The sequence below is a fragment of the Lycium barbarum genome, chromosome 2, assembly GCF_019175385.1.
Source record: "Lycium barbarum isolate Lr01 chromosome 2, ASM1917538v2, whole genome shotgun sequence".
Taxonomy (NCBI): domain Eukaryota; kingdom Viridiplantae; phylum Streptophyta; class Magnoliopsida; order Solanales; family Solanaceae; genus Lycium; species Lycium barbarum.
The window spans coordinates 16,213,932-16,223,649 of NC_083338.1; the positions used below are offsets into that span (position 1 = coordinate 16,213,932).

The 9,718-nt window shown below is 39.1% G+C and overlaps 1 non-coding gene across 1 annotated transcript; it reads right to left on the reverse strand.

The window, feature by feature from the left end:
* Positions 1-8,228: 8,228 nt before the first annotated feature.
* LOC132629516 (small nucleolar RNA R71) lies at positions 8,229-8,335 on the reverse strand. Its single transcript, XR_009578288.1, has one exon. It is a non-coding gene; the product is annotated as a small nucleolar RNA R71 (small nucleolar RNA).
* Between the last annotated feature and the right edge of the window lie 1,383 nt (positions 8,336-9,718).

A 9,718-nucleotide genomic window follows, 5' to 3' on the forward strand; every position in this document is an offset into this window, starting at 1 on the left:
TGATCGCCAAACCAAAGTTGACTTGATTGAATTGGAAATGTTAGATTTCGATGTAATTATGGGTATGAATTGGTTGGCATCATGTTATGCTAATATCGATTGCCGATTGAAAGTGGTTCGATTCTAATTTCCGGGAGAGTCCGTGCTTGAATGGAAGGGTAATGCAGTATCCCCAAAGGGTAGGTTTATTTCCTACCTTAAGGCAAGGAAGATGATAGCCAAGGGCTATAGTTATCATCTAGTTCGAGTTCGTGACACCGAGGAAAATTCGCCAACTTTCAAATCCGTTCCGGTAGTGAATGAATTCCCAGATGTATTTCCTGATGAGCTTCCAGGTCTTCCTCTAGAAAGAGAAATTGATTTTGCTATTGACGTGTTACCGAACACCAAGCCTATTTCTATTCCTCCTTATCGAATGGCTCCGGTAGAGTTGAAAGAGCTAAAGGCACAACTGAAAGATTTGCTTGAAAAGGGGTTTATTAGACCCAGCTCATCACCATGGGGAGTGCCGGTCTTGTTCGTGAGAAAGAAAGACGGGTCCCTGCGAATGTGCATCAATTATAGGCAATTGAATAAGGTGATGATAAAGAACAAATATCCTCTCCCAAGGATTGATGACTTATTCGATCAATTGTAAGGTGCCAAGTGGTTTTCTAAAATAGGTTTGAGGTCAGGTTACCATCAAGTAAGAGTTAGAGAAGCGGATATTCCCAAAACAGCTTTCAAAACGAGATATGGCCATTATGAATTCCGAGTGATGTCGTTTGGGCTGACCAACGCTCCGGCAATATTCATGAATTTGATGAACAATGTATTCAGGCCTCTCTTGGACTTATTTGTGATAGTATTTATTTATAATATTCTGGTGTATTCTCGTACGGAATCAGAACATGCGGATCATTTGCGAATTGTTCTTGGCATTCTTCGAGCTCGAGAATTGTATGCAAAATTTTCAAATTGTGAGTTTTGGCTAAATTCTGTGACATTTCTAGGCCATATTATTTCAGATGATTGCATTCGAGTCGATACTCAGAATATTGAAGCTGTGAAGACTTGGCCAAGGCCTACGACGCCTACAGAAGTTCGTAGCTTTCTGGGGTTGGCAGGTTATTATAGAAGATTCGTAGAGGGCTTCTCGTCTATTTTAGCCCCATTGACGAAACTAACCCAGAAGTCAGCCAAATTTCAATGGGATAATGCTTGTGAACGTAGCTTCCAAGAGTTGAAAGACAGATTGACCTCAGCTCCGGTCTTAATACTTCCAGAAGGGTCAGATTGATATGTTGTGTACTATGAAGCTTCCGGTGGGATTAGGATGCGTATTGATGCAACATGGTAGAGTTATTGCATATGCTTCGAGATAATTGCGGAAACATGAAAAGAATTATCCAACCCATGACCTGGAATTAGCTGCGGTTATTCATGCCTTAAAATATGGAGGCATTATTTGTATGGTGTACATGTTGATATTTATACAGATCACAAAATCCTTCAATACATTTTCAAGCAAAAGGAGTTGAACCTGCGGTAGAGGCGGTGGTTAGAATTGTTAAAAGACTATGATGCGAACATTTTGTACCACCCTGGAAAAGCAAATGTAGTAGCCGATGCTCTTAGCCGCCGATCAATGGGCAGTTTATGTAAAGTCCCTACGGAAAAGAAAGAGATGGTTCATGAGCTCTGCCAACTAGCTAAACTTGGAGTACATGTAATCGATTCGGGTAATGTGGGGATTAGCATCAATGACCCCACAATTTCGTCCTTGGATATGGAAGTAAAAGAACGGCAATATGAAGATCCTCAATTGTGTCATTATAGAGACACATCTCATGGAAAGGAGATGTCTCCATTTGAAGTTTCTATGGATGGAATTCTTAGATACCGAGGCAGGTTATGTGTGCCGAATGTGGCGGAGTTGCGACAATGAATTCTAGAAGAAGCACATTGTTCTCAGTATTCTATTCACCCAGGTACCACCAAAATGTATCATGATCTCAAGATGATGTATTGGTGGGATGGCATGAAGAGAGATATTGCGCAATTTGTAGCACAGTGTCCAAAATTGCCAATAGGTAAAGATTGAACATCAAAAACTAGGAGGCTTATTGCAAGCAATGGAGATCCCTACTTGGAAATGGAAAGTAATCAACATGGATTTTATTGTAGGATTACCTCATTCTCGAGGCAAGTATGATTCGATATGGGTGATTGTGGACAGACTCACAAAAGCAGCCCATTTTCTTCCAGTCAAAACCACATACTTAGCGGAAGACTATGCGAGGTTATATCTCAAAGAAATTGTGCGAATCCATGGTGTCCCATTATCTATTATCACAGATAGAGGAGCATAGTTTACAGCCAAGATTTGGAAGTCCTTTCAAGAAGGTCTAGGCACTCAAGTAAAGCTTAGCACGGCATTTCATCCGCAGACTGATGGGCAAGCCGAGCGAACTATTCAGACATTGAAAGATACACTACGAGTAGGTGTGCTGGATTTTGGTGGTAGTTGGGATGGTCACCTACCCCTTATTTAATTTGTATACAACAATTGTTATACCCCGTATTTTTGTACGTTGGATTATTCGTAAGCTGAGGTGGGGTCCACATGTCCAGATTTTTTTTTAAAAAAATATACATATGACAAGTTATATGGATAATATATGTGAAGTTAAACACAACTCAAGAAGGACCCTTGAGCCAAATCCAAGTGTAAGCCCTCCAAAAAGATGTTTTTAAGTTACGTTTTCGGGTGATCTGACTTCGGGAGGCCATAACCCCATAATTATTTGAGAATTTGGGAAACCTCCTAAAATTAAAGTTGTATATAATTGAAATACCTTTCCAACCATAGTTCATGGGCCTATATGTGACATCGGTACAAAGAGTTATGGACGTTTTAAGGCAGAAAGATCAAGCTGGGCAGTGAAATGGGCCCAACCCGATTCGGAGTCGGGTCTGGCCCATTTCCCTTGATATTTAAGGGAAATTTTCAGCCTTTAGCGTCATTTTTACACCAAAAAATTCCAGAACAATTTAGAGAGAGAGAGAGTGAAGAGTTAGAGAGAGGAAGTGGAGAATCGATCAAGTTCGAGGCCCCGAATCCCGAGGCTCGTGAAGGATAAAGTGTAGTACGAGTTATCATCGTCGTTTTAAGCTAAATATTGATCCTGGGGGAGGATATTTTCGTGGTTGAGCTGCTGCTAAGGTATGTATAAGATTACTTTTATGTTATTAATAAGTTTATTTAGAGTTTTAACGGATTAGAACGGAGAAAATAGCGTTATAAATTCGTTTGTTGTTTTGTTGAGATTTGTGGATCGGGGGCTATTTTAGTTGGATTAAATGGATTGAATTAGCTGAGTTATGAGGTATAATAATTGTTGATGTTGTTGACAAGTTGATGTTCTTGAATTTGGGAGAATAAAGTGTATGAAGATATCATATACAAAGCGTATACCGGGCTATTTTTATATGATTTTCGTGGCTGTTTTGTGACAATATTTTGGGGCTGTTTGGTGGTTGTTATGAATTGTTTTATGGGTTGGAATATCACGATTCAAGAATAAATCTAGAGGTAAACCATGTGAACCAAGCACTAGAAGTCCAGTGGTGCTTGTCGGATTCTAGTTTTTCTTCTGGTGGTGGTTGGAGAATGCCTCATGGTGACATTTTATTAGTTATTAATAAACTAATTGGAGATGGAATTTGTGGAAGGAAAACTCAAACTTGTGGGCTGTCTAGGATCATGTGTTTCATATGTTGTTGATGAAATGCTAGAATAATTTGGAAGGGCTTATGATACTAAGGGATGATTTAGAAAAAGGTGGCAAGTCTTAACAAAACATTTTATTTAGGTATCGAGTGAACTGATAAGTAGGGATAAATTACGACGAGTTTCCAGTTAAAAGGAGTGATAGTATGATTGAGATAAAAGTACGGAGGAGGAAGAATTATGACAAATTATGAAGGTATTGATGAGACAGCTTGTGAGATATTAAGGATAAGATTGATCGGAAAGGGTGAAGGGTTAATTACGCCTACTCCACAGAGTGCAATTAAAACATAGTAAGAATCGTGAATAAGGTTAGGAAGTGTTACGTTATAGGATGGATTACGAACAGGATGTAATGTGAATACTATAAGGATTGTTATAGAAATGAGTAAAGCCTAACAAGGAAGTAACTAAAGGATATGATGTGATCAGTGTGAAACGGAAAAGCAAATATAGAAAAAAAAAACTTACAAAGTCCTATAGGGAAGTTCATAATAGAGATCAAGTGGTAACGAAAGTGAAAGCGAGCACAGGAAAATAAGAAGTTAATTGAAAGAAGGAAGCGAGCAAGATAACAGTGCAGTAATTGGTTATGACATGTATAGCCGAGAACATGAGCAATATAAGTGACAAAGTTGTGAAAGACTAGACTATAGAAAGATGAGCAACGAGGTAGCATGAGATTTCTCGTGCACAGAATAAAAGATGGACATAGACTGGAGAAATAAAAGGAGTTCTAAAGGAAACATCTAATATAAACGTGATCAATTGAGTACGAGTATGAAATAGAAAGGAATATATGTAGCTACGAACTTAAAGGTGCAGTACGACGACAAGGTGGTAAGATAAGACCATTATTAAGACGAATTCGATATGATTTTGAGTAAGTTAGAAGTTAGCATTGGGTACACAACAAGGGTGAAAGAGCATAAGGCATAAAGAAGTACCGCGTGTATATGACTTCACCTTGGAAAGAGTGAAATCCTTAAAGGATAAGGACTGTAAGCCTGAGGAACAAATGAGGTATTGTGAATTTATTAAAGGAAATAGATGATATAGGTTGGGGTAAAGATAATATTACAAGAGAGACTTGGATACTTATCACCGGGATATGAGTGCTACCGGATTGAGAATTTAGAACGACTACAAGTACTAAATAATTATTGATTGGAGTAAGTGGAATGTGGCCTTGGATGAGTTGCTACAATGGTTGGATTACTCGAGTATGAATTATCACATAAGATTTTATACTATATATGGAAAGGTTCTCATCGCTTCACGATTTTGTTAAGGTTTCGTACGTGGATAATCAAAGTTATATATTATAATGAAAGACATGAGTATGGTATAGTATACCGAGTGAATTGGAAGAAGGATCGGGTGAATTTGAGATTGGAAATAGGGACATGGAGCGGAATATAAACAGATAATGGTATAAGTACAACCCCCAAGGGGGGAAGCGGGTGAAAGAAAAGCAAGTATAGATGGAAACAATTGACACTACAATATATTTAATATGGATACTCAAACTTCAAGTGAGATCCCATGCTGAAACAAGTTGGTAAGATCTGAAAGCTAGCGAGAAACAGATGGTAGTCAAAATGGTATTTGAGACAGTGCTGAGAATTATTTATGAAGATCTTGAATGATATGACATTAAAAGGTAGGTGCTATGAAAAGAAAGAGTATGATAAGAGAATGGCAACGAGTAATTTAAGCGATATTATGAAGGATAGCAATGCTATACTAGATTAGAGGCTAAGATTTGGCAACAGAGTTGTGCGCTAATGATATTGCGACTTATAAGCAGCAAAAGAAGGGGATAGAAAATCTCCTACAGTAGGATATGAGAAAATCAAAGGGGCGAATAAAGGAAGGAAAGGAGTATGATAAGATAGGCTACGAGCGAGTTTTGATACGGATGAGATATGTAAAGCAGAATGAACCAGGAGGAAGAAGAGCTAGGGCTAAGATTGGATACATTTTATACAAGTTGTACAAGAATAGTTATACAACCTACGAATATTTGTATGCTGAGAATGAGACCAAGTGAGTATTGATAAGAGGAGCAAAGATTCAGTAATAACAATACGATTGCGATATTTTGGATATATTACGGAAAGGTGTGAGATGGTTTGAACCAAAGTACCGAGTTAGTATTGAGGGCAGATAGGACATGGCGATAGCTGAGCCCCGATACCGATTGAAAGATACAAGAGGAGAATACAAGATAAATCATACAGACTAGCGAAACGATGTTAAGATATTCTTGGGCTCATTTGAGCACCTTCGCATATTCTTGTAAAGATTGCAGCATAAGGCGTGACAAAAACACTATGAGTAAAATATGAGTAAAGAGGCAATAGGAGGGTGATGTGCCGTGAATTTTGGCACATTTTATGCCTTTGTAACTAGAAATGTTGCTTGATTTTAAGTGTTTTTATATTGTTTCTTATGTTATTTTTGTGTTTTATAGGGTTGATTAACTAAGGATCGGAAATGAGAAGTAATGCTGAAAAACAGACAAATTGGAGCTAAGCAACGGTCTGTAACTCAAGTTACGGACCGTAACTCATGTTACGGTTCGTACCATTGAACCGTAACAGGGGCTGAAATTCCAAAAAGTTTTCATTGAAACCATCAGTGTTACGGTGTAGTGTTATGGTCCGTAACACATGTTACGGTCCGTAACATATCACCGTAACATGAGCTAAATTTCCAGAGAGTTTTCAATGAAACCATCAGTGTTACGGTGTAGTGTTATGGTCCGTAACTCATGTTACGGTCCGTAACATATCACCGTAACATCAGCCAGATTTTCAAAGAGTTGCCAAGTAAAGTCACAAGGTACGCCTCAGAAGGACGGACCGTAACACAAGTTACGGTCCGTCGCATTGTGGCAGTAACATCAAAGCTGACAAATGACGAATTGAAGGACGGACCGTAACACAGGTTACGGTCCGTAACGATGCGGCGCAAGGGCATTTTTGTCCAGAAACTTGGCGCGATTTTTTTCTCTATAAATACTTAATGTAGGGTTTTAATTCATGATTCGGATTTTATTTTGGAGGCACAAACCCTAGGTCTTTAATCCTAGAGGTGGTTGGAGCATTTAAGGCAACAACTTCACTCTCATTCCATCTTGTATTAGCATTGTAAGTGTATTATGTTAATCTTTAAGCTTTTTCTGTCAAGAAACATTATGAGTAGCTAATTTCAATTCTAAGGTTGTGAATCCCATGATGGGTATTATGTGAATGAGTTTCTATTATTGATATATGCATAATGGTTGTTGTTATTTATTCTATCTTTGAGTTGTAACGTTGGGTAATGATTGCAAGCATTAGCCGCAGCCATTATATTGACTTTTCTTGGGAAAGAGAGTCAATATTGGTAAGATTGAATAACAATGACTCGAGGCGTTAACCCTCGTTTAATAGACTAACTTAGGAATAAGAATAAGTCTAAATTGGCATTATTGGTCGCTCTTCGATTGTAACTCTTTTATATTCGGAAGAATCATAAAGAGGAAATACTGCTTAACTGTTGGGAAACATTAAGAAGTCCTTAAGAGACCAAGTGCATATTCATAGAACAACCATTAGAAATATATCACATTGAAACCTGAAGCATAATATCTAATCAAATTGGGGAACACAGCCTTAGTCTCTCTCTCACATTAATTACATTTTAAGTCAAAGTATTCAGTTACATTATTCAACAATCAATTCAAACTATCCGGAATAGGATTAAAGCATTTAAAGACTGGTATTGCATACGATTAGTACTCTTTTCTCTCTATATTCCATGTGGGATTCGACCCCAACCTTGTTGGGTTACTATATTTCACAACGTCCGCTTTACGCCATTAATAGGTGTAATTTGAGCGTATCAAATTTTGGCGCCGCTGCCGGGGAATACGGTTTAGAAATTACTAATTGTTGTATACTATTATTTAAAAAAATTTCTATTCCATCACACCTTGTTTGCTGTTGTAGTGAACCAGGTGAACATGGCAGGAAGACACAATCGCAATCAAGGAAACCAAGGGGGAATCCAAGTGAATCATCCTGCACCAGAAGAAGAGGAGGATGAGAATGTATTCGCGGAATTCATCGACGAAGCTGATTATGCTTCTGCTGTAGTTCCTCCTAGAACAGGAAATGCAAATTTCAAAATTGATAGTTCTATCTATCAGCTATTGAAACTTGAAGGCTATTTTCGAAATTCTTCGGAGGATTGTCCACTTCGACACCTGAAGAATTTCGTGCATGTATGTTCTCAACAATCTCAAGGTGCTGTTCCCGTTGATGCACTGCGATTACGGGTTTTCAAATATTCCTTAGCTGGCCAAGTGAGGGAATGGTATGAAAAGCTACCCAGCAATACTATTCACACCCGGAACGAGTTGGCCAATATATTTTAAAAAAAATGGTTTCCACCAAGCAAAAAGGCTGAGCTTAGGGACAAGATCTTTGAGTTTAAACAACTTCCGGGGGAACAATTATATGCAGCATGGGAGCGTTTCAAATATTATCTCACTCAATCTCCAACTCATGGATTTACGGATGCTATCCTCACCGAGAAATTCTACAAGGGGTTAGATACCATGAATCAAATTGTTGTCAACACTGCAGCTGGGGGATGCTTCATGGACAAATCATTTGTCAACATCACCAGGTTGCTCGACAATCTTACTACCCACAAGCAAGCTTGGCATTCTAGTGATAGTGAAATCCTATCTTATGGCAGTCCCTCTATTTCCGCGGTGGCCAAAGAAAATCATGAGCGAGATCATGCTTTCGCTCAATTGCAAACCACCGTGGATTTATTATCGAAGAGGATTATTGAGAAAGAAGCCAAAAGTGTGAATGTTATCGAGGAGATGCCACCTCATGCTCCTGGAATGTACCAAGTCTCGGAGGAAGCTTATCTAGAGGGGTAGCCACAACGTGAGGATGCAAATTATATCGATCACAATCAAGGGGGTTATCAAAAGCCATGGAGACCACAACAACAAAGCAATCAATATGGTAGAAATGAATATGGTGGTTCAGACAGAAGGGATTACAACAATAACAACTATGGTAATCGGAATTCCAATGCCTATGTTCCACCAAAGGGCTGTACGTCTAACTCTCAGAATTGGCGAGAAAATCCTTCCAATGATCAAGGGACCTCTCGGATGGAATCCATGCTTGAAAAGATATTGGAAAACCAACATAAAAGTGACAAGAAGATGGAAACTTTGACTGAAGTGGTAGGGTATCACACCGCTTCGATTCATAAACTCGAGTCACAAATGAGAGATCTGTCTCGTGAACAACATCCACCGTAAAGAGGAGGCCTTCCTAGCGACACAGTTTCGAACCCAAGGGGTAGTGGAGGCGATCACATTGCCTGATGCAAAGCTATTTCCACTAGAAGCGGAAAGATCCTTGATGCGGTAAAATAGAAAGTGGTTGAACCTATCAGTGTCGAGCCGACTATTGATGAGATTATTGAAGAAGAGGTCGAGGAAGAAATAGAGGCACCAGTTGAAGTGCCTATTGTTGTGGAAAAAGAGAAGGAAGCACACCCTAGTGTTCAAAAGGGTGACGAGGAACCAAGGGTTGAAAAAGTCACCGGAGAAAGCTTTCAAAAGGGTAAGGTCACGGGGGCAATCAAACCCTTGACTCAAACTTATAAGTCTCCTCCTCCGTTCCCACAAATATTGATGAAAATAACGGAGGATGCCAAGTGCCAACGATTCTACGACCAATTGAAGGGGTTGTCAATGAATGTTCCATTCCTAGACGCATTTCAGGAGATGCCGGGATTTTCCAAATACTTGAAAGATTTGTTGACAAAGAAAAGGCCAGTCAAGCATGATACGGTGGGAGTCACCCACCGTGTGAGTTCTATTATTTCATCATCAAATGTTGAGAAGAAGGGAGATCCTGGGGC